The sequence below is a fragment of the Girardinichthys multiradiatus genome, chromosome 8, assembly GCF_021462225.1.
Source record: "Girardinichthys multiradiatus isolate DD_20200921_A chromosome 8, DD_fGirMul_XY1, whole genome shotgun sequence".
Taxonomy (NCBI): domain Eukaryota; kingdom Metazoa; phylum Chordata; class Actinopteri; order Cyprinodontiformes; family Goodeidae; genus Girardinichthys; species Girardinichthys multiradiatus.
In genome coordinates, this window is record NC_061801.1 from 3,736,293 (window position 1) to 3,762,789 (window position 26,497).

At 44.0% G+C, this 26,497-nt stretch overlaps 1 protein-coding gene across 6 annotated transcripts in view; it reads right to left on the minus strand.

Annotated features, from left to right (window-relative positions):
- syk (spleen tyrosine kinase) overlaps positions 1–26,497 on the minus strand; it is a 116,075-nt gene that overhangs the window by 85,480 nt on the left and 4,098 nt on the right. The window lies entirely within an intron of this gene.

Genomic DNA, 26,497 nt, shown 5'->3' on the forward strand with positions numbered 1-26,497 from the left:
AAAAACTGTATGTGCTCTCTTTCATACTCTGAAAGCATACTGAAAACTGGCATAAAGATTTTCTGCTTAGCTGTTTTTCTCTCCTAGATGAAGCCACTGAAGAAGCTAGTACTGCCCTTGTCGTTTTACTTTTGTTCACAAAGAAAGTACTTCTGGATCAGTGCTTCTGTGTTCTTTTATGTATATACTCTGTTCTTTCAAGCCCCCAGTCAGTCGACGCAGATGGCTGCTCACACTGAGCCTGGTTCTGGTGGAGGTTTCTTTCTATTAAAGGGGAGTTTTCCTTTCCACTGTTGCTATATGCATGCTCAGTTTGAGGAACTGCAGCTGTTGGAAGATTTGTACATAAATTATCATTGCTTAGTTTAAAAAGGTTCTTTATCCTTATGATTTACCATTAAAATAATTTTTTATTTATTTAATTTGGTGAACTTTGATAGAAGTGGTTTGAATACTTTTCACATTTATCTTTGAAGTACTTTTATGAACTATTAACAGAATTGTCATCTTGTCTTAGAGTTGCATTTGGGTGGTTGCTATGCAGACTGAGCAGGGACTTGTGTGCGTGCGGGGGTGTTCTGGGTCGCAGGCTGCTCGCACCCCAGCCAATCTGTCCTTGAGTACCAGATGTGGACGTGTGTGCTGAATCAGTATCTGGACAGAACCAGTTTTATTCAGTAGAACTTGTATTTGTGAAACTGTGTATAGCCACACCCACAATGCTGTAACATGAGTGTTTTTTTCCTTTCTTTAATAAAAGGCTGTGACACAGGGCAGCTCATCTGAGAGAATGGCCTGTCTCTCCCTGGCCAGCCAAAGACAACATTGACTCGTTTGTGTCTTCATTGCATACCTTCTCTGAGTTTATCAGTGTGTCTAACTCTGACGTTTCTTTTGGTCCTTCGAGCTGGATCACAGGTGTCTGCCATTCGGTGGAGCCCAGTGCCTGACTGAGGGTTAAATCTGGATGTAACTTATAAATGTAACTAAATGTAACCAAATGTAATGTAAAATAAATGTAACTACTCCTTAATGTTAAATAACTTTGAAATTATTACTTTTGCTAGATAAAACATACAGTCGCATAGAAAAAAAAGGGGTTTGCTTGTTGCTGTCAACATAAATTATTTTAATTTGTCAGGTTATGAAACCCACTTAAGTCGATCAATCAAGGATCAAACTATTCAAGTGAATACAAAAATAACATCCAACACAACTTATAATATTAACTTTGATCAAAACATTTGTCATAGTTAAAAGGGGCTTAATTATTTTAAAATCAAAAATTGTGAGCTGCTAAGAACATGTGTGACAAACAATTTGGCTGCAACAGCTTTGCATCCAACTACTGAGATGCTTTGATTACAAAAAAATATTTGTCTGCATAAACACATAAAACCTGTAAACACATTTACATTTATTATATTCTAATTAGGTTTTTAAAAATGCTTACCTATATGTTTTCTCTTTCTGACCAGATGTCTGACACCGTTTTTCCATGACCAGTGTGTCAATGTCTGGTTTTATGTCCTGTACTGAGGCAATCTATAGAACAGCATGGAGGTTGTCATCAGTGAGATGTGATCTGTGCTTATTTTTGTTCAGATTCAATTTGGAAAACATCTGTTTGCACAGATAGGTGCTCCCAAACATGGATGTAACACGGGCAGCATGAATTTGAAGCTGTGGCATCAGACCAGGGGGCAGCAGAAAAGCAGTAAAAGTCATGGATTGCAGCATCCTGGAACTTTGCTCTCAGGCCACTGTTGCTTTGAAGCTCAATTAACTCCATCTGATGGTGCTGGGAAGCAGTGCAGACGTCAGTGGTAAAAGGATTGACAAAGATGGCAAGACCAGACTGCTGTGCTCTGAAGTCAGAGAAGCGCCGATCAAACTCAGTCTTTAGCTTAGTTTGGTAGGTAATTCAACACATGAAAATGTCCCGGGAAATGAGGTTGACATGTTCTCACAAACAGAAAAGTGGGCAAGATTGTCCTGTTTCACTTGGCACATCCGTAGGTCCAGTTTACGCTGGAAAGCCGTGATCGTGTCAGACATCTGCGTAATGACTTGTTTTCGTCCCTGTAGCTTCTGATTCAGTTGGGCGAGATGCTCGGTTATGTCACACAACACAGCAAAGTCGCACAGCCACTCTGGATCTGACAGTTCAGACAAGGGTTTTCCTTTACTCTACATAAAAAGAGCAATGTCTTCCCTGAGCTCAAAAAATTGCTGGAGGACTTTGCTCCTACTCAGCCACCGCACTTCTGTATGATACGGCACATCGCCGTGCTCTGAAACCATCTCCTGCAAAAACAGCTGGAACTGACGGTAATTCAGGTCACGCGCCCAAATGAAGTTCACCGTTTTCATGACCGTGGTCAGTGTCATCCTTTTCCAGCACCTTCCCACACAAAGCTTGTTGATGGATAATGCAAGGATACGTTATCAGAGACGTGTGACAGTTCATTTTTTGCATTATCCCTTTCATTAGTCCAACCAAGCCCCCTTTTCTTCCACACATTGCCGGTGCACCTTCCGTAGTTAATTCCACCAAGTTTTCCCAGGGCAATGCATTTTTACTCACGGACTTCTGTGTGTTAGTGCATGTGAGTGTGTCTGCAGAATCATACATCCCTCTCAGTGAGACAACTCGAAACCTTTACGGTGTGAACATAAAGTTGCTCTCCACTGAACCTGTGCTGTAGGGAATTCTGATTTGTATTTTTAGGCATTTTACTAGCAACAGTCTAAAACCACTTTTACCTTTGGGATTAGAACCCTAAGCATAAAACCGGATGAAAACTAGGTTTTTCATTTAGAAGCCTGTTTTCCGGGAGGAATTCAGGGGCCAGTGAGAAATTCTGTTTGCTGGTGGATGCACATACATATTTTATGTTCTGAAACTAAATGTGATAATAATTTGTTAAATCAGAAAATAAATAAGATAATAATAATAATTAGTTAAAGTAAGATAATAATAATAAATAGTTAAAAGCTATTGATTAGGAACTATTAATTAAAATATTAAATAAGTATATACACCTTCTCCAAAGATGGGAAGCTGCATCCGGAAGCCTTGCTAAATGGCAGAAAGATTCTAATTTCAAAGGGGACCTCTCAGTCTTTGCGTGAACACAGTTGGTAAACAGATTAAAACAAAAAGATAAATTAAAAAAAAGCAAGAGCAGCCTTTAACTAACATAGCCATAACACTCAGGCCTGTTGAAAAGCACATAGCAGAACTTTCAGCATAACTGAAAAAAAAAAAAAAAAAGGGGGGGGGGGGGGGGCAGACCGCCACCCATCCCATTGGGCACAACAGTGCTAAGAAGTAATCTGAGAATAAAAAGATCCTGTAGTCAAGTGTTAGTGAGAAACAGGTGGTTTAAAAATCTGTCTATGGTGTTAAACTACCAGTGACACAATGATAAAATGCAAAAGATTCATTTTACAGGGAAATAATTCCATATTTGGCTCAGATTATGTGCATTTTTTATTTTTTTTCCTCTTTTGAGAGAAGTTAAATTCCAGCTCTGTGAAATGACCTTGACACAGGAAATTCAGCTGAATGAAAGCAAAGATAAAACGTCTGCACACAGCAGAAGCCTGTCTCTGTTGAGAGCTCTGATGAAGATTGTAACTCTACCCTGCATGTGTCAAACTCAAGGTCCGTGGGCCAAAGCAGGACCCCAGAAGTTTATGTGATTCTCTAGAAGTAGAGCCATTGATATGTTGATTGTGTGCTTGAATGTTATTTTGTCAATCTATAAGCAGTTTTGTCTACATTGTGCCACAATCTGCCTTTTGAAAATGTTTTGGATCTTGATGTGTATGTATACAAAAGGAAAAATTGGCTAAAGTCTGCGGACACAAAATTAAGCTGGATTGAAGCTCTAACTAGGTGTATTTAATCTGAGATCATCTCCATTGCAACAATATATGTCACTCTACATGAGATACTAACTATCTGAGTGAATATGTGAAACAAACTGAGTAATACAATGATGGAAGTTTTTCAACAGGTGATGCTCATCCAGGAAGAAGACAGTGTTCCTAGGAAATGCAGCTCATTTATTAACAATCAATTTTTCTCCTATAGGTGGAAGTTTTGCTGACTAATAATAGGCTGGATCTATTAAATATTATGTGCACATACCAAATGACGAAGGTTCTGACTGACTTATGAACCTCACTGACCTGACAATGATAACATGACACCCAACAGACAACACCTTTAAGGTGGACCCCACTAAGACCACCTTATTGATTCTTGGTGAATAAAAAAAACAATTTAAGCATTCAATACAGACCTAGAGGAAACAAAAAGGTTATGAGGAAACAATGTGCATTTTAAGAATAATAGAAGTAAAATTATGTTCAAATTTTTGCAAATTAAATTGCTCAGACAGAGAAGTAAATAAGTAATTAGTGTGTGAATGTGTGTGAATAGGAATGACTGATTTCATTGTAGAGCGTCTTTGAAGGACCTTAAAAGTTCAAATAAAGGTCTGATGTTCATGATGATCATTTCCAAACTTCTATCTCAAAGAAGTTTCCAGAATTTTTCCAAAATCATATAAAGATAGCAACGGTTCTAGCTGTATTGAAAATACTGATAAACACAAAAAAGCTCATAGATTTTTCTTCAATTTTTCACAATCCTTTCACAAACAGGGTAATCAAACTTTTATGTGGCCAATGTCTGTCCATTTTGTCTGTCTGTTTTTGGGAAATAAATGTCTGTTTCATGTTATGTAAAAATTAGGGTATGTGTGCACAATAATAATTAAAGACTACAAGAGCAAGTCTGATCATCAACAGTACCAATATAATATTAGGTCAGTTCTTTGTGATGAAACAAAAGGATTTTAACAGATGTTTGGACTTTTTCCTGTCAGGTTCAGAATGATCAAATTAGACTCAAATTTAACACAAGCTGAAATGCTCCTTAACAGAATTACTGGACTGGACTAAATGGAGAAAACTTGAGTTAACTGAAACAAACTTTAGTTACTTGAAATAAATACAAACTGTAATTAAAAGGGAAGAACTATAGCTGACTGAAACTGTACAGTGTGTTTATAAAACTGGGTAAAACAAACTAAGATTATAAGACATAATATGCCCTTCATTTTTGTGTTCATCAATGAGGAGTATTTTTTCTTAGAACTAAACCAAGCATTATTAAAATAATAGCAACTAACAAAAATGGTGACCTCATTCTTAAATATAATGACTAACTGCATTAAAAAAATAAATAAATAAAATTAAAAATAATATTAATCATAATAAATACATCTAAACAAAGCTAAATTATAATAGAACATTCAGAGCCATTATAATCTTACTGATGAATACCACAAAAATTGTTATGGAACCAGATGATTAAGAGAGAGCAGCTTTATCATGGCAAAACAGAAACATTTATCGGAAAGGTCCAATTTAAATTTTATTTAACCCTATCTTTCATGACACCATACAGGTCTTATTAACATCTTGGACTTCTATATTATGTATGGAAAAGAAATAAAAGGTATAATTGGCAGCACAATGGAAAAATGCAAAGTTATTACTGAAATTATTAGATGCTGTACTGTTACCAGCTAAATTAGCTGAGTATAAATGTGAAGCGGTTACCAATATGAGTCATGGGCAAAGCAATGTCTCAACAGGAGGGAGTATAAATATTAATATTGCTTAGTGATAATAGATGCCTTTTTAAAATGGGTAGAAATCTTTCCCTGCAAATCACCTGACGCAATAACAGTAGAAAAGCTTTGTGCAAAAATATAATACCAACTTTTGGAACTCCAAGAAGAATCTATAGTGATAATGGAATGCGTTTTGTAAATAAAATATTACAGGAATTAGGAAAATGTTTTAACATTGATCTAAAAACACATTGCAGTTATCCTCAGAGTGCAGGACCTGTAGAAAGAACTAATGGCACAATTAAAAATAAATTAAGAAAAACAATGGAAGAGACAAAAAGAAACTGGGTTGAATGCTTGGATATAGTAAAACTTAGTATGAGAATAACTCCATCAGCTCAAGGTTTAACGCCTTTTGAAATAATGCCAGGTTTGACATTTGTGGACTTAGTTTGTGGTTTTATGTTTTACTTTTGTTTAGTTGTTTTCTAGTTTGTTTTGGCATCATGTTTATTTTATTTTCCTCCCTCTACCTTCTCCTAGTGTGTATTGTGTTCCTCTAACTCTTAGTTCCTTTTGTTGTTGCTTTCTTATTTTATTTTTGTATTATTGTTATTATTATTATTATTATTATTCACCCTTGGATTCTTATTTAGTATCTCTGTGTTTAGTTATGGTTTGGTATTTGTTCTTATTCCAGCTTTAGTTATTGTTACGACCAGTGGTCGTAGGGGTGTTTTTGTTTTTATAACCTTGTGTACAGGCTGCTGAAGTGCTCCGCTGAAGAGGAGAAAACCCTGCTCCTTCGTTTCGGCAGCTTGGCTGCATGGGACTCCCTCCCGGTGGGATTCCCCCTTTTGTGTTCTTCTTCGCTGGTTGCTGGTGGAGGCGGATCTTCCTGGACGCTCAGTATTCCTCCTGCTGGACATCGCCGGGATATCCTGTGGACTGTCTATCGTCTGCTTCCGCAAATGCGCCGCCAATCATCACGGAATCCGGCCTATATAAACTCTCTACACCTGTCACCAAAGCGCGGCTGTGATTTAATCTGAGCAGCTCGCCTCGTGTGTTTGTGAAGCTCATGCTAGTGGTGGTATTTGTTGGTTGTGGTAAAACTATTGATTACCGTTTAACCTCTCTGTTTTCTCTGGCGACTTGGTTAGAGCTGGCTGGCTTGTTATTGTTAGTATTTAGGCTTGTTAAATAGGCATCAAGTCTAGGGTTTGAGCTCTTTTGTGTGAGTTTTGACTATTTTCTTTTGTGCTACTGGCTGTTACGTTTGTTGCCTCATGTTAGTGGTGCTCTCTTTTGCACACGTGTCTGTGACGTTAAACCATTACAAATAAACAATATTAATTAGACTTCCCATATCTCAATTTTCTTTATGTTACTTCCCCTCCTTCACCCCTGGCAGAGCTGGGTCGTAACATAAGTGGGTGCTCGTTCGGGATCTTCCTTAAAGAGTTCCTGTGACAAACATCAGTAAATCTTTTTTCTGTGACTTAGAAGTCTGAAGGTGTACCTGCAATTCATTGTGCTATTCAGTCAAAACAATGGCTCAGTTCAATATTAACCAGTTCTTGGAAAGCCCTTCTCTTGAACTTTTGGAGTGCTGTCGAAAAGAGGACTTAATACAAATAGCAACTCATTTTTCAATTTCATACTCAAAACAGCTCCTTAAAAAGGATTTGCAGAAACTTGTTACAGAAAAGCTTGTGAAACTTGGACTAGTGCTTTCTGATACAGCTGATGGTGACTCTGTTCTGCCTCCTTGCACGGCACTGCCCTCTGCCGGCCTTTCTTCTGACGAAACAAATAAGCCTCATGTCGATTCACCATTTCCAGAAGGAGGTACTGAGGTAGGTGCTGGGAATCTAACTCCTTACACACTTCCTCGGTTTGATCCTCTTTCTGATGCCAGTGATTCGGCTGGATCAAAAGCCGACGCTCGGATTAAGGTCTGACTCGCTAGATTGCAACTTGAGGCCCAAGAAAAGCCATAAAATAGACAAATCCAACTAGAGATTAAAAAGTTGGAAATTGAGGCCTAAAAGGCTGTGAGGCTCCGCCAACTAGAACTTGAATTCCAGTCTAGAGTCGCCGACTCTGCTGTTAATGCGAGCACTTCAACGGGTTCTGTTGATTTTTCCTCTGTTTCGTCTAAAAATCAACCATTTGATATTACAAGGTATGTTGCATTGGTCCCTGAATTTAGGGAAGCTGAAGTAGATTGCTACTTCCCTGCATTTGAAAGAATAGCACAAGCTTTGCACTGGCCACCTGATGCCTGGTCACTTCTACTCCGATGTAAAGTCTGTGGAAAAGCCCAGGAGGTTATTGCAACCCTTCCTTTTGAAGATTCTTTGAATTATGACAAAATTAAAGCTGCCATTTTGAAAGCCTATGAGCTTGTTCCCGAGGCTTATAGACAAAAATTTAGGTCTGCTAAAAAGAGCCCCACTCAGACCTATGTGGAGTTTGCCAGAGAAAAGGGGATTTTGTTTGACCGATGGAGTTCTTCATGTAAAGCAACAAATTTCACCAACTTAAGAGAGTTAGTCTTGTTGGAGGAATTCAAGAATTGTTTACCTGAACGTGTTGTGATGCACATGAATGATAAAAAAGTAGAAACTTTGTCAGAGGCAGCCATTTTGGCAGATGAGTATGTGCTGACCCACAAACCAGTTTTCCAGTCTGTTCCAACGAAAAGTCCTTCTATTAAGACACGAAGTTTCACCCCCAAACCTCCTTTGCAAAAGGAGGAGAGGGAGTGTTTTTATTGTCATAAGGTTGGACATGTTATTGCTGATTGTTTGACTTTGAAGAAGAAAACTGTGCAGTCTCAACCAAAAGGGGTAGGACTTGTTAAAACAGACCAAAACCTTGTAACAGCTGAAGTTGGTTACACCTCTGAGGTTAACCGCACCCCTGATTCTTGTTTTAAGCCATTTCTAGTAAATGGGCTAGTTTCCTTACCAGAAAATCCTGCTGATCAACGACCAGTTCGTATGATACGTGACACAGGTAGTTCGCAGTCGCTTATTTTGGCTGACACTCTGCCATTCTCAAATCAGTCATCCTGTGGATACAGTGCCTTCATACAGGGCATAGAAATGGGGTATGTGCCTATACCGGTACACTTAGTTTGTTTGCATTCTGACCTTATTTCAGGTACTTTTCCCCTTGCTGTTTGCCCAGCTTTACCGCTGCAAGGTGTGACCTTATTGGTAGGAAATTACATTGCTGGCGGCAAAGTAACTCCTACACTGGAAATGTTTGATCCATTATCGAACACATTATGTATTAAAAAGAAGGATGAACATTCTTCTCATGTTAAAGATGGTTCTACTTGTGTCCTGACTCGTGCCTAGAAGAAATAGCAAAAATAAAAAGCTAACCATGAAAATGTTGACTTATCTGACAGTTTGTTTATGTCAGTGTTTGCAGATGATGTTCCACCTCAAACAGATACTACGGTCCCTGCAGATTCCAATGTAGACGCACAGGAAAAATTACCAGCCGCTGATCCTTCCCTGTCACTTACTCGTGCCCGCCTGTGTGCTTCCCAGAAGACTGATCCAACCTTACAAAAGTTTATCGGGTGTGGTAAGTGCAGAAGAAGCTAAAGCAGAGTCTGTGTCATTCTTTCTCAGTGATGGAGTCCTGATGCGTAGATGGTGTCCTGTAGTTATCCCTGATTCTGATTGGAATGTAACTCACCAAATAGTAGTCCCTTCTGAGTATCATGAGAAAATCTTGTCCTTGGCACATGAAAACCTATGGTCGGGACATCTAGGGGTGGTAAAAACATATCAACGCATTCTTAAACATTTTTACTGGCCCGGATTAAAAACAGATGTGACAAAGTACTGCCGAAGTTGTCATGTCTGTCAAATAGTAGGAAAACCCAAACAGTTGGTACCGCATGCTCCCCTTCAACCAATACCAGCTGTAGGGGAACCTTTTGAATGGATCATCATGGACTGTGTTGATCCGTTGCCCCGAACCAAGTCTGGAAACCAGTTCTTGCTTACCTTACTGTGTGCTTCCACTTGCTACCCTGAAGCCATCCCATTACGCAAAATTACTACTACCTCAATTATCAGGGCCATGACAAAACTCTTTTCAACTTTTGGTCTTCCTAAAATAATCCAAACTGACCAAAGCACAAATTTTCAATCTAAACTTTTTAAACAAGTTCTTAAAGAGTTAGATATTCAACAGGCCGTCTCCAGTGCTTATCACCCTGAGTCTCAAGGAGCACTGGAACGTTGGCATCAAACCTTAAAGTCTATGATGCATAAATATTGCCTGAGAGTCAGAAAACCTGGGATGAAGGCGTACCTTTCCTTTTGTTTGCAGCTCGAGATGCTCCTCAAGAATCCTTAGGATTTAGTCCTGCTGAGTTGGTGTTTGGACATTCACTCCGGAACCCATTAAAGGTTCTCAAAGAGAAACCTTTAGATTCTCATACCTCAACACATCAAAACATCTTGGATTACGTTTGCAACCTTTGAGAACGGTTAAAGTGTTTACATGCCGCTGCTAAAGAGTTACTTTGTAATTCTCAGAAGTCCATGAAGCAACGTTATGATCGCTCTGCTGTTGCACGCCACTTTCAAAAAGGTTACCAAGTTTTGGCTTTGCTGCCTCTACCTGGTTCAGCTTTAGCTGCCAAGTTTTCTGGTCCATACGAGATACCTGAGAAATTAAGTGAGACAGATTATGTAGTCAGTACTCCAGAGAGGAGAAGAAAAACTAGAGTCTGTCATTTGAACATGCTTAAGCCATATTACTCTTGTTCCTCAACTCCTACCTTGGTACCAGATGGGTCTGAAGCACAGCCTAGCAGTGTTTCGGCTCTCCTGGTAACAAGTGGTGATACATTTAGTGAGGATGGTCTGGCACTGCGTCCAATTGAGTGCCAGAAACCTCGTTTACAAAACTCTGAAATGTTAAAAGCCTTACCTAGCCATCTTCCACACCTGTCAGGGAAGCAACAAAGTGATGTCATATCACTAGTACACAGTTTCCATCATTATTCAAGGATGTCCCAACCTGTACTAAAGTACTTGAACATGATATTGATGTTGCTGGTGCTAGGCCTATTAAACAGCATCCCTACAGAGTGAATCCAGCAGTAAAAAGAGCACTGATGAAAAGTGAGACAGATTATATGTTGCAACATGGTTTTGCTAAGCCCGGTTCCAGTCCAGAAGTGAAGTTGGATGGTTCTCCTCGTTCCATTACTGATTTCCGAAAGGTAAATGCTGTCACAGTTGCAGATGCTTACCCCCTTTCACGCATTGAAGATTGTGTAGATACAGTTGGGAATGCCCAGTTTGTGAGTAAATTAGATCTACTCAAAGGATATTGGCAGGTACCACTTACTAAGCGCGCTTCTGAAGTTTCCGCTTTTGTGACGTCAGATAGTTTTTTACAATACACAGTGATGGCTTTTGGCATGTGCAACGCTCCCACCACCTTTCAACGTTTGATAAACACTACATTAGTGGTGTTGGACCACTTGTTGCTGAATATTGGACTACTTGCACAGACACCAGGCCTCCTGATGCTTTCGGCCATTTTGTATCCAGGACAGTCTGCACCTCCATATCCCGTTAAGCATCACGACTGATATGACGGGGCGTCCCAAGTCTGACGTCACAAGACGCTATATAGGAAGGCGGACATTTCGAAAACTCGCTTTCAGCTGAAAATCTTGACACGGTTACCACGCAACGGGAGCATGCTCTGGAGAGGAAGAGATCCCACGTGGAGTCTTCATTTATTTCTCTCTCTCGTTGGCCAACGAACAATTCATAACTGAGGTTTCTTGACTAGGAAGGCCAGAAATTTCACTTTGCCGATCGAAGACGTGAGTTTAACACGTAACTAAAAACACGGAGTTTGAGGAAACGAACCGCCATCGGGTTTCATCCCTAGTCGACTGCTGATGGTCAGATCCTAGTTTTCCTTTTCGTCAAGAAGACCAAAGGACGGGACTGACCGCTCTCTTGGAGTGTAACTGCGGACGTGCAACAACGCTTCAAACCCACCCCCCCCCCCACCCCTTTTCTCCCTTTCACTCGCTGCCCCAGAAGGAAGCTTCAACAAGTAAAACCCATCTTTTATTTAATCTTTTATTTCTTTATTAGAAGGCATGGGCAGGGTCAGAGGTGTAGAGCGATCAGAATCGCTAGTTAGGATCTCATGTGTTCTGAATGATATGTGCATGTAACCTTGCTTATTGGAACTTTGATGTGTTATTTTGATATCTGGAGCCGCCGCGTTCCTAGCTCTGTTTGTGTTTTTACTATCTGGAAGTCAACGCGGGTGCATTGTAAGACTGGACTGTTAAAACGACCTCATGGTAAAGTTCTCCATTTCCCTTTTGTCTTCAACCTCACTGCTTGCTGGCTTGCCGCCAAAAGTTTTATAACTCTTTGTCTGCTTAAGAGTTGGGGGAAGTTTTATGAGCAGAACATCACCGAGTACAGTCGGAGTGGCGCCCTTTTCCACCAACCAAGTTTCCAGTGTGGAGGGTCCCAAAGAACCTCTAGCGAAGCTTATGCCTTCGACAGAACCAGTCTCGGGCACCTGTGGGGCACAGGTGCATCCGGCCACCCAGGGAACTGCCCTTCGCGGTCATGACTCATTTCTCTGCTTTCTGGAAAGCGAAGGGGTGAAACCTTACAACCCCAAAATAGTGGAAGGTGCGCACCTGGAGGACACCTTCACACCGGAAGTGATCTTAGCAGGGAGTTATATGAGTTATATGACCGTCTGTCCCGGGAAAACCCACATCTAATTGAGGCGCGACGTAGCCACAGTCTGCTCTCAGCAGGCTGGCCATGCCGCCTGCTGAAGGCAACCGGAGTCTGCATCCTCAATGTGCAGCTGGCCGTGAGACAGCTCTCCCATACCTTCAGTATTGCTCAACACCTGCACCCGCCGGTTTTCATCGGGGCACATCTACTGGTTCGGCTGGGCGCCCAGTTAGACACCTTTAACCAGGTTGTTTGAGCCCGAGCCAACGCTCCCTCAAGTTCCTTCCTGGGAACCCCTGAGGTCATGCTGTCGGGACAAACTACCCCTCAGGCCTGCCAGGCCATCAGTGGGACCGATTCACTGATACCGCAGTGAACAGCAGAGGTACCGATGCGATTGACGGTCAAAACTGGAGAGAAACTTCAGAACACCCGCGTTTTCTTCCAACCTCTTCCCTACTTCCGGGACTTGAACCTGGTGGTTTGTGGCATGCCCATGCTTGAGTTGAACAACCGTTCGACTTATCTTTAGGTGGAGAATCCAACCCAAGTGCCGATCCAGGTAGCCGCAAGGAAACCCCTGGGCATGCTCATAGACAGTTCTTATCATGACTTTGAGCTAACCATCCCCGTGATTGGAGACATGCCCTTATTTGTGTCCGATAGACAGGACTCTCCAGACGTTGTGTCCACGCTCCCCCGTCGGACATGATCACAATTGAGAGACATGAGGTTTTAACAACCAAATCCACCTGTGGTGCTACCCTGGGGCCTGAAGGCAACCTGGTAGTGTACGCACTGGCGACACACCCAGAACAACCAGCTCAAGAAGAGCCTGGGACCCAGGACTCCTCTAGGACTGACCTCACACCGACCTCCACATGGTTCGTATTCCAACACGTTCGTGCGTCAATATAAGATACCTCTGGCCGCTTACGAGTCGATTCAAGAGATCCTCGACAAGCTGTTGGAGAAACAGATAATACGTGAATGTAACTCCACGTACAACTCCCCAATCTGGCCGGTGTTGAAACCGACCGGGAAATGGCGTCTGACAATCGACTACCGTTCACTGAACAAACAGGTACCCCTCTCATGCTGGCCCATGATTCATCTGGACCAGGAGCTGGCTAAGGTGAGAGACGCTCGCTTCTTCTCCACAGTGGACGTGGCGAATGGCTTTTGGACAATGAAGGTAGACCCGGCTAACCAGTACAAATTGGCGTTTTCCTTCGGGAACCGCCAGTATACCTGGAACAGGTGCCCCTTTGGGTACTCGAACTCTCCGGTTGAATTTAACATCTTCCTTCACAAGGCCATGTCCGATGCCGCAACCCGGGAAAACCTCATTTACGTCGATGACATCCTTATGAGGAGCAGGACGTTCGAGGAACACCTAGCCGAACTCCGGCACGTCCTGGACCAGCTTGGCGCAGCAGGGGCTAAGCTAGCACTCGCCAAAGGCCAATGGTGCAGGACAAAGGTGGAATACGTCGGTTTAACCGTGGGCCCAAACGGCATTGAGCTCCTAGCCAGCAGGATCCGAGCCATCCAAGACATAAAGGCTCCAACGAACGTGTCTGAACTTCGGAGTTTCTTAGGGGTCTGTAACTACTCCCGCCAGTTTATTGAGGACTATGCGGAGATGGCCAGATCCCTCACAGAACTCCTGCGCAAAGACACGCCTTTTACTTGGGGGGAACCCCAAGAGCATGCCTTCCAATTCCTGAAACAGAAACTTGGTTCTGCTCCTTGCCTGGCCTACCCAGATAAGGACAAGGAGTTCTACCTGGAAGCGGGTTTCTCCTCCAAGTGTCTAAGTGCTGCATTGAAGCAGAAACATGACCAGGACATGCGAGTTGTCGCATACGCAAGCCGACCTTTGAGTGACATAGAGGTTAAGTTCTCCGACTGTGAGAGAGTTCTGCTTTCTACAGTTTGGGCAGTTGAACATTTCCGCAGTTACATTGGGGGGCAGAAAGTCATTATTGAGACGAGCCCCCAACCGGTCATTTTCTTGAACAGCGAACGTTTGAGAGAAGGAAGAGTGTCCATCAGTCGCATCGCAACATGGATGATGGCACTCCAAGGTTATAACGTTGAGGTCAAGTACGGTCAGAATAATAAAATGGTGTTGGGACAAGGGTTAGCAGAATGTCAGCACTGTGAATGCGACACCGTAGCGACCACCATTGAAAAACCGGCCACCTCCCAGTTTGCCTCGAATCACCGCTATTTCGATGAAAACCTGTGCGAAGGGCTTCCAAGAGCCTACATTGACGGGTGCGCCTTTCTTCATGAAGACCGACTACAGGCTGGTGTGGGCATAATCTGGGTTGGACACCACGTCACCGAACCAAACCACTACCAACTGGGGCCGAAAACAAGTCAATATGCAGAGATTGCAGCAGTACTCATCACCCTCCAGCAGGCTACAGCCCTGGACATTAAACAAATGGTGATCTGCTCCGACTCCAAACTATGCCCGGCACAGTTTCATCTCCCATCTCCCGGTGTGGAAAAAGAATGGAATAATAATGGAATAAGAATGCCAGGAATAAAGAGGTAAAACACTCCGAACTCTTCCTGGCATGTGACCATCTCACCACAGAGCAGGGAATGGTAGTGTATTGGAAAAAGGTGAAAGGTCACTCCCGGACGTTGGGCCCAGACAAGGACGGAAATGATGAAGCAGACCGTCTAGCCCGATTGGGAGCTGAAAGTGGAACCCCATGGAGTTTCCAAAAAGAACAGCTTCCTACCCCTCATACCCATGTCATCTGTGCTGTTACTCGGCGACAGACGAAGGAGAGGCGTGAAAACCCCCAAAGCTCCGGGGAGACTCTACACCTTGGACAAAAACCCAGTGACACAGACTTGGCAACCATGCAGGACCAGGACCCAAACCTCCACACCATCAGGGAGCTAGTGGCCAGCGGTCGGTCAACGGAAACGTCGCCATTGGCGACGGGCGAGACCAAAGAACTGAGAACCCTCCGACGTAACCTGTCTCACCTGAAGCTGGAGAAAGGTTTGTTAGTCTACACCCACAACGGGCGCGGGACGCCCCGATGGGTGGTACCAACTGACCACAGGAGGGTCATGTTAGCCTACGCTCATGACTCTCCTGTAGGGGGTCACAGGAGTCTTAAAGCCACACTCCACACCCTACAACAGGTGGCATACTGGCCTTCGATGGCTCACGACACCCAAATCTACATCCAAGGATGTTTGACTTGCTGTCAGTTCCAACCGTCACAACCACTCGGTTGGGCCCCACTTCAGCGAAGGGGGGTCACATTCCCGTGGTCCCACCTGCAAATTGACTGGGTTGGACCAGTCCCCAAATTGGCCAGAGGTAACAAATACCTCCTAACAGTGACGTGCAGTTTCACCAAGTGGGTTGAATGCTTACCTGCACCAAACGACACAGCTGTTCTTCTGCTGAACCATGTTTTCAGCCGGTGGGGCCTTCCCCTGTCCATTAACTCAGACAGAGGGACACATTTCACCTCAAGCATCATGACAGTGCTGTTTGACATTCTGGGGGTGGAAGTAAAATTTCACATTCCCTACCACCCTCAATCGTCGGGTCAGGTGGAGCGGATGAACCGTACCATAGTGGCCATGCTAAAGAAGTATGTTAGTGGCAATGGAAAGGACTGGGACATCAAACTCCCTTTAGTCCTGATGGCCATCCGGTCCACCCCCCAACGCTCTACAGGAGTGACACCCTTTGAGATGATGACTGGAAGGCAAATGACTCTCCCACTCCATCCATTGTACCATCCAGAAGATGTGAGTGTGACAACTGCCTACACAGCACACCAATATGTCGCAGACTTGAAGGAGCACCTCAGATCCACATTCGCTTGGGCGCAAACAAACCTGGAAGCCAGCGTAGAGGGCGCAAAAGCATGTTATGACCGGAAAGCAGCCCACCGTGAATACAAAGTGGGTGAAAAAGTCTTCTATTTCAGATTTGCCCTACCAACCGGACGATCCAGAAAATGTCTCCCAAAATGGGCAGGCCCTTTCGAAATTGTGGGTAAACTCTCACCAGTGGCCTACAGAATAAGAATCTCAAAATCCAAACAGGCCCCGATGTACAAATGGGTTCAAACCCTACCACAGACTCTCCTCCACAGAAACAGGGCTCCCTTCCAGAACTGAGGGAGGAGAGGGTAGCGCATAGGGTCAGCCAGATAGGTGCATGTAAATAAACTCCACACTAACATGCACTAACCACTAACAACTCCACCCATAAATTTTTCCCTTCTATAATCAGGATTTCTCTGTTGCAGGATGGAGGTCATCTGGATGATTGGCATTCTTATTGGCTCCACACTTGCTCTACCAACCGGTGTAATACAGATAGGACCACCAACCGGCACAGTCCTGCAAGGCACCCCCGGGCTCCTTATTACACACTGTAGACTCCACACGCAGAGGGTCTTCGTGCACCTAGACCTGTGGGACGTGTACCGTAAACACATCCGTCTTCTGCCACTGATGACTGAAGGAAGACCTCAGGGGACTCAAACCCCCAATACCATAGACCATGCCAAACAGACTACAATCTATATCCTCTAACAACTGCAGAAATTCATGGTCACCGAAGAGGACATCAGCGGCAGTAAACGCCCAAAGAGATTCCTAGGTGGATTGATAGCCTCAGCTGCGGCGCTGGGATCTCTGTTTTCCATTGGCCTTTCAGCAGCAAATTCCGAAAACTATTCAGAGACACGTGCAAGAATTGGATGACGAAATGCCAGAAATCCAACAAAGACTCCTCCTCCAACAGAGACTATTAGACATACAAACCAGGGCACCGTGGTTACTGTAAACTTACACTCCACTCTTATTAACAATACCCTGCATGCACTGCAAACCCTCACAGAAGTGGTCAGGAATGATTTGATGTACACACAGTTTGTAAGAGATTTGATGCAGGACCTGATTAGGGAGGTTGGTTCATCGGTAGACAGCCTAACCGAAGGACGGATACCCACTTACCTAGTTCCGCTGGATTTGGTAAAGAAAATCCTAAAGTCTACCACAACAGACACCTTGCAACCTCCACAAAGACACCTAGCTTATAGCTTAGGCAGTGCAATCCCAATTTTCGTCAATCCGGATAACCTAGAGATAGGATTTATGCTCAATCTTCCTATCATCGAAAGAGCAAACGTATATAGGCTTAAAACAGTGTTAAATGTCGGGTTTTGGAAGGAAAACACACAGGTACAACTAAAAACCCCATCACTCTTGGCTTACCACGAGGCCAACCCAAAGCTTTATTAGATTCCCAATTTAGACCTGTGCACCAAAACCAAGGACCTCCATTGGGTGTGCCCGAGTAACCCGTTTATTAGAGATGTCACCGATTACATGTGTGGTTTAAGGGAGAGAGCTTCCGAACAAAATTGTCAGGCAAAGGTAACTCTGAAGGATGTAGGGTTAGAAACCAATGTCGAACGTGCGGGTAACCGATGGCTTGTAAGCACACCAGTAACAGAAGCCTTGCTATCCTACGATCAGCATGACACCGTTACCAGAATAAAATTACCCAACCAAACAATGTTCGTCTCCGTACCCCAAGGTGCACTCCTACATCTCGGGGACATAATCCTTCATCACCTTGATCTCGATCGATATGATACAGAAATTGAAATTATGGATGCCTTCAAGGGATATAATTTCAGCATTGGCGCTAGTATTGAAAAACAACTGACTGGAAGGTACCAAACAGATTAGGTTCAGCCTCACCCCTGCGGAATTAAGCTTCACACCTCTCCCTCACTTCCCCCGGCGAACAGAATGGACAGAAACCCACACTATGACCGTTACGGTAGTTCTCCTTGTAATCGGGTGGGTCGTGATGGCAGGAATGGCACACACCGCATACAGACAGGTTAAGCGTTTACAGGTCAGGATTGATTCCCTCACATTCATTCCCCCACGGTTCATAGCACCGCCTTTGCCAATGACACAGCCAGGGTCCAGTGCCTAATAGAAGTTGGACGAATAAGCTATGAACCATGATTTTGTTTTTGTTTTTTATATACATATATATGTACGATATCTTTTATTGTTGTTCCATTTTGTCTCAGGGTTACCAAAGCTGATGACCAAGGAATGTACTGATGACATGAATGTATTGTCCTGTATTTTCTCATTGAACAACGTAGAAAGGTATGAGTTTAGTCAGAGTTTAGTCCTGCCCAGGCTGACTTCTACTCTGCCCAGGCACAGGTTTTGAGGAACACAGAGACAGTTTGTTTTGTTCTGCTTCGCCACGGATCACTGATTGTTCAGCAAAGGACAGAATGGTCCCAGTAGCTTCAAAGACTGCGATTCATCTCACCCTTTGAACCTAGGGGGAAATGTTGGACCACTTGTTGTTGAATATTGGACTACTTGCACAGACACCAGACCTCCTGATGCTTTCGGCCATTTTGTATCCAGGACAGTCTGCTCCTCCATATCCCGTCAAGCATCACGACTGATATGACGGGGCGTCCCAAGTCTGACGTCACAAGACGCTATATAGGAAGGCGGACATTTCGAAAACTCGCTTTCAGCTGAAAATCTTGACACGGTTACCACGCAACGGGAGCATGCTCTGGAGAGGAAGAGATCCCACGTGGAGTCTTCATTTATTTCTCTCTCTCGTTGGCCAACGAACAATTCATAACTGAGGTTTCTGGACTAGGAAGGCCAGAAATTTCACTTTGCCGATCGAAGACGTGAGTTTAACACGTAACTAAAAACACGGAGTTCGAGGAAACGAACCGCCATCGTGTTTCATCCCTAGTTGACTGCTGATGGTCAGATCCTAGTTTTCCTTTTCGTCAAGAAGACCAAAGGACGGGACTGACCGCTCTCTTGGAGTGTAACTGCAGACGTGCAACAACGCTTCAAACCCACCCCCCCCCCACCCCCCCCACCCCTTTTCTCCCTTTCACTCGCTGCCCCAGAAGGAAGCTTCAACAAGTAAAACCCATCTTTTATTTAATCTTTTATTTCTTTATTAGAAGGCCTGGGCAGGGTCAGAGGTGTAGAGCGATCAGAATCCCTAGTTAGGATCTCATGTGTTCTGAATGATATGTGCATGTAACCTTGCTTATTGGAACTTTGATGTGTTATTTTGATATCTGGAGCCGCCGAGTTCCTAGCTCTGTTTGTGTTTTTACTATCTGGGAGTCAACGCGGGTGCGTTGTAAGACTGGACTGTTAAAACGACCTCATGGTAAAATTCTCCATTTCCTTTTTGTCTTCAACCTCACTGCTTGCTGGCTTGCCGCCAAAAGTTTTATAACTCTTTGTCTGCTTAAGAGTTGGGGGAAGTTTTATGAGCAGAACATCCCGTTTGTTATTTTTCGCGTAAGTTTAATAAGAACCAGCTAAACTATTCCACCATAGAGAAACTCTGGTTTTACTTTTTGCACTGCAGCACTTTGAAGTATATGTTAGATCTAGTCCTTCGCCTATTGTCGTATACACTGACCACAATCCCCTCCTTTTTCAGTCAAAGATGTACAACCAAAATCAGAGGCTAATGAGGTGGGCTTTATTTATCCAAGATTACCATCTTGACATTAGACACAAAAGAGGTGTAGCCAACATCTTCGCAGATGGTTTATCTAGAGTAGGATTAATATTTTGTTTTGTGAACATTCTGTGGTTCTTTTAAGGGGGGAGGTGTTACAACCAGTGGTCGTAGGGGTGTTTTTGTTTTTATAACCTTGTGTACAGGCTGCTGAAGTGCTCCCCTGAAGAGGAGAAAACCCTGCTCCTTCGTTTCGGCAGCTTGGCTGCGCGGGACTCCCTCCCGATGGGATTCCCCCTTTTGTGTTCTTCTTCGCTGGTTGCTGGTGGAGGCGGATCTTCCTGGACGCTCAGTATTCCTCCTGCTGGACATCGCCGGGATATCCTGTGGACTGTCTATCGTCTGCTTCCGCAAATGCGCCGCCAATCATCACGGAGTCCGGCCTATATAAACTCTCTACACCTGTCACCACAGCGCGGCTGTGATTTAATCTGAGCAGCTCGCCTCGTGTGTTTGTGAAGCTCATGCTACTGGTGGTATTTGTTGGTTGTGGTAAAACTATTGATTACCGTTTAACCTGTCTGTTTTCTCTGGCGACATGGTTAGAGCTGGTATTTCACTCTTCCTCAGCCTTTGTATTTGTTTCATCTGTTCCTTCTGCTTCCCTGCCTCCTTGTCGCACCTGTTCTCAGTTCCCTTGATTACCTGCCTTTGTCTTTCCCCAGTATATTAGTTGGTTTGGTGTCTCTGTTCGTGGCTGGTTCCTTGTGTTCGTCACTACCCCTTTCCCTACCATGACTATGCTTTGTTTACGCTTCGCTTGGAAACCTATGCTACGTTTTGCCATGAGTACCTGCAGTGTTCTGTTACGTTTTTGACCTTTTGAGATTAAACTAAGATGTAGCTGCCAAGCTCTTGTCTGCACTTTGGTCCAACCCAAAACCACACCGTGACAAATAATACATGGCAGACCCTATTACATTCCTGATTTGGAGAAGGAACTAAAAGACCCACAACCAGATAGAACAATGGCAGATTATATGAGAAAAACATTAAAATCTAGAGAAATACAAAGTGCAAATAATCTACCAAATGATGGTTTTGACACCCCACACACCTCCTCAGATGTGAAGGACTAGACTGGTGGTTCTCACAACTTCCACTGCTACTTGGATACATTAAGAAGGTGAGTCAGTCAATACTTTCTTCCGACAGCTAGGTGGTCACTTTAAGTCTGACTACAAAGGGGTGGTAACCGTTTAGAGGTGCTTCGTCTCAACGTCAGTGAAGAAACCAATGGTCCCTCCTAGCACTTAGGGGAGGTAAGAGGTTGCCTGATAACACCTGAATATAAAAAAAAGGTTTGAAAAACTCCATTGAAGAAATTAATCATAGCTGTTTTTTGTACCTCTGACAGCAGCAAAGTCAACAACACAATGCAGGCGACTGTCCACTGTCACGACATGCTCATCCAGATGGAGTGAATGCTGCAAGTAACTGACTATTCAATCTGCTAGCTTTCCTTAGATAGAAAACTATTTACTCCGTTTGAATAATAAACTTAATTTGACTGCACTGTTTGATAACTAGGCCCACTTGGGATGTATGTACTTGAGTTGGAATTTGTATGATTCAATTCAACTGACTTTGTAAAGTGCATTGAGAGAACATGTATTGTGAATTGGCACTACATAACTGAATTAAATTGACTACAGTCTGAAATAAATGTAATAAATATGTGACTAAATGCTAATTGGTGTAGCACATTAATTAGCAATGTGCTAATAAATTTGCTGCTATTTGAAATTTTAATTAGTACCTGTGCTGTAAAAATAGGTTTATGATTTGTTTAAATTTTTTGTTTGATGTAGAAATTTAGGTTGTTTGGCATTTTGCATCAAATATTTTACATCTAAGGTTGGCATAGTAATTTGTGTTTGCTACAAAACCGTTAATGTCAGACCAGGTGAGGTTTTTGCAGGACCAAAGCGTATAGACAAGAGCGAGGAATCAGTAGGTAAGTTGAGGAAAGAATTTAATGATAAGAACCGGTAAACTTACAAAAGCAGGCAGGACATGGAGAACACAGAAAAGTCTAAGGACATGGAGAAGAAAAAGGTCAGGGTGTTATGCAGGTAATCAGTTTAGATTTTAGGGTAGACATCAGGAAGAACCAGTTGGGAACAATGAAAATAATTGAAAATAAGTACTAAGGGAGATAGGAGAATTGACCAATGAACCAAGGGAGGTAATCAGAAGGAATCAGGGAGACCTGGTGGAACAGGCAGATAGAGGGTCACTGAGGGAGAGTGACTAATTAACATTAATGAGCAGGGAGGTAACCGAAAACATCTAAGTGGACTGAAATAAGTAAACAATGGGACTACAAAAATAACAAACAGGAAGGAACCAGATCTATAGGGAAATACAAACTAAAACATCTAACCTAGGTATCCAGGCAAGTATCAAACACCTAAACAACAGAATCTTATATGCATGAATGAACTGAAATAAAGCAAGTGAAGAACATGGCAGTGCAGAGAAAGTGAACACAAACTCAAAACACAGGCAGAATATGACAGTTAACCGTTAAAAAATATCAGTGTATATATAAAAATTAAGTATAATATGTAAATATTATTGGGGTTGTATGTAAAAGAAAATGTATCTTCGTCCTCAAAATTGGACAGAATTTGTGCCGATGTGTGGCCGCAAGCTGTATTGTCTCACCATCTTGTAAATTAGCTTACAGCTTTAAAAACTCTTAAAAAGCACAAGGCCAAGAAAGATGTTCCTACGAAGGCACTTTCCCAGGGTGGCATTCATACATAAACTATGACTAATGGTGATGTTTTTGGTAATAAATGTATGAAATATCACATCACACAAGGGATATTTCAAGCATACGTCCAGTGCTGAAGGCATAGGTGATGTGAGACCTGGGCACCCGGTGCCGAAGCCCTGCGGGGGTTCAAATAGCCCAGGGGCTCAGGCAGATAGATCTAGGGGCGAGGCAGGAGGCTTAGGTCGAGAGGCAGAAACAAGGTTGTAATCCAGAGGCACTCATAGAGGGAGATCCTTTGAGGACAACCAGACCTTCTGGCCCACCTGGTAGTTAGGTGCAGGGCGACGACGGCGATTGGCAGCCCTAGACTGTACCTCTGACATCCTGATCATGGACCTCCTGGCCCTTCTCCATACGCGTTGACGCCTCAAGGCAGTGGCGTGAGCAGAGGGGACTGTAGCTTCCTTTTCTTGAACCGTGAACACCGGTGGCTGAAAACCATAAACAACATAGAAGGGGGACAGACCAGTAGTACAGGAAGGGAGGGCATTGATAGCATGTTCCACCCACGGCAGGTTGTGGGACCATTTAGTCGGGTCAGACTCACAAAGAATGCGAAGCTTGGTCTCCACTTCCTGGTTGGCCCTCTCGGTCTGCCCATCTGATTGAGGATGAAATCCAGAAGACAGGCTGAAGGTTATGCCCAGCAGGGAACAGAACTCCTTCCAAAACTGGGAGAAGAACTGCAGCCCTCTATCCGAAACAATATCAGCGGGGAGTCCGTGGAGGCGAAAAACCTCTCGTGCCAGCACCTCCCCCATCTCCTTAGCAGAAGGCAGTTTCTTGAGAGGAACTAGGTGGACCATTTTGGAGAACCTGTCAATAATAGTCAACATGACTGTGAAATTGTTAGAAGAGGGCAAACCTGTGACGAAATCCATGGCTATGTGAGACAAGGGGCGTGAGAGAATTGGAAGAGGTCGTAACCACCCCAAGGGAGGGCGGCGGAACGACTTTGCTTGGCAACATTGGCGACAGACAGCGACGAAATCCTTTACATCTTTAGTCAGGGATGGCCACCTGAACTGAGACCGGACCACCTGTAGGGTTCTGCTGATTCCAGGATGACAAAAAAGACGAGACTTATGGCAAAAATCACGTACCTTGGGAACCAGGCGATCAGGCACGAACAATCGATCCTGGGGACATGAAGTGGGGGTAGGAAGGTCTGAAAGAGAGCGAAAAATTGAAGCGCCCAAAAAATAGAGCCCACCTGGCTTGCCTGGAGTTAAGGCATTTAGCAGACTTAAGGTATTCCACGTTCTTGTGATCTATCCACACAAGAAATGGTTCCTTGGACCCCTCTAACCAGTGCCTCCATTCCTCAAGGGCTAGTTTCACTGCCAAGAGTTCTCAATCCCCCACATTATAGCTGTGTTCGGCCTGAGACAGAGTCCTGGAAAAAAAAAAGCACAAGGATGAACCTGACCCCCCAGGGTCCTCTGACTAAGGACCGCACCTACCCCAGTGCTAGAGGCATCAACTTCCACAATGAATTGTCTCTCTGGGTCCGGGGACCGAAGAACTGGCCCAGAGGTGAAGAGGGTCTTGAGCTCGCAAAAGGCCTCCGCCGCTTGCTCATTCCAGCCAAATCTGACTTTGGAAGATGTGATAGCATGAAGAGGGGCAGCGACCAAACTGTAATTTCGAATGAAATGATGGTAGAAGTTGGCGAACCCCAGAAACCTTTGTAGCTGCTTGCGGTCAGACGGCGTGGGCCATTCCAAAACTGCCTTAACTTTGGAGGGATCCACCACAATCTTATCAGGAGAAATGATAAACCCAAGGAAGGAAGTGTTGGTGGTGAAAAACATTTTTCAGTCCTGACAAAAAGGTGGCTCTGTAGCACGCGGAGAAGAACAGACCAGACATGGCTTTTATGGGTCTCCAGATCCTGGGAGTAGATCAGTATGTCATCCAGATATACAAAAACAAAATGTCCCACCATGTCCCTCAGAACATCAATAACTAGAGCTTGAAACACTGCAGGCGCATTAGTCAAACCAAAAGGCATGACTAGATACTCGTAATGACCAGTGGGTGTGTTGAAGGCAGTCTTCCACTCGTCACCCTCTCTGATGCAAATTAAATGATAACATTCCTCAAATCTAACTTGGTGAACCATTTAGCTCCCTGGATCTGTTCAAAAGCAGAATTCATGAGGTGGAGAGGGTAACGATTCTTGACAGTGATATCATTTAAACCCCTGTAATCGATGCACGGTCTTAGGGAGCCATCTTTCTTTCCCTCAAAGAAGAACCCGGCCCCAGCAGGAGAGGAGGATAGTCGAATTATCCTGGCCATAAGGGAATCCTCCACATACTTTTTCATGGCCTAAGACTCCGGCCCAGATAAAGAATACAGACATCCTCTAGGTGGCGACATGCCTGGGAGGAGTTCAATAGCACAATCGTAAGGCCTATGAGGAGGGAGTGCAGTGTCCCGGGACTTATTAAAAACCTCCTTAAGGTCATGATATTCAGGAGGCACTTTAGACAGGTCCGGATAAGTCTCCTCGATGGCATTGTCAGGAACAGAAACGGTACTGGCAGAGGACAGACAGGCAGCTGAACAGGCCCTAGACCAGCCTAAAATTTCTTTGGTCTGCCAGTCAATGTAGGGATTATGTTTCCTGAGCCATGAGGCTCCCAGAACAATGGGTAACTGAGGAGAGTTGATGACAATAAATGAAACCTCCTCCTGATGATTTCCCCCGAGAGTCAGGCTCATCTTTTCTGTAGTTAGATGGGAGCTGTTGATTTGGTGTCCATCCAGGGTTAAGACATTATGAGAGTCGGCTGTCGGGAGGAGTTTGATGCCACGACTCTTAGCAAAAGACTGGTTCATAAATTTGGTGTCTGACCCAGAGTCAATAAAAACGGACACCTGGTGGGAAACAGAGGAAACCAAGATGTTCACGGGGATCGAAAATGAGGAGATAGACATTGAACTATGGCTCAGTAGAGTTCTCCTCACCTCTACTGAGCTTGGCCTTTTAACGGGCACATAGCAGCCATGTGACCCTGGCCATGTGACCCTGGCCTCCACAGTAAGTTGAGTTGTCTACAGCGAGAACGCTCCTCCAAAGAAATCCTAGTCCTCCCCAACTGCATAGGCAGTGTTTGAAAGACAGGAGGAGGAGAACTTATAGGTTCGGGACAGGATCCGGAGTAACAGGCCAAGGCAGTCCGACCCTCTCTCTCCCTCTTTCTTTCACTGAGACGGATATCAATACACGTCGCCGAATCCTCTAATTCCATGAGCGAGGTTGGGTAATCTCGTGTAGCGAGTTCATCTTCTACGTTCTCATTAAGTCTTTGCATAAACGCATCCATTAATGCCTCCTGATTCCAGCAACTGTCAGCATCCAGCAGATGGAAGTCAATGATGTATGCATTAACACATTTATCTCCTTGTTTTAAGGATAACAAGCCTCTGGCCGCCTCCCGATTAGGAAGAACAGGGTCAAACACCCTAATGAGCTCCTTGGAGAAAGCAGAATAGGATGAACAGGACACCGACCAATTCTGCCACTCCGCTGTGCCCCATTGTTTAGCCTTGCCAGCCAAAAGTGAAATAACAAACGCCACCCTGGAGCGTTCTGTGGGGAAGGAGGATGGCTGTAATTCAAAATGAATTTCACACTGGGTCAGAAAAGCTCGACACTGGTCCGGAT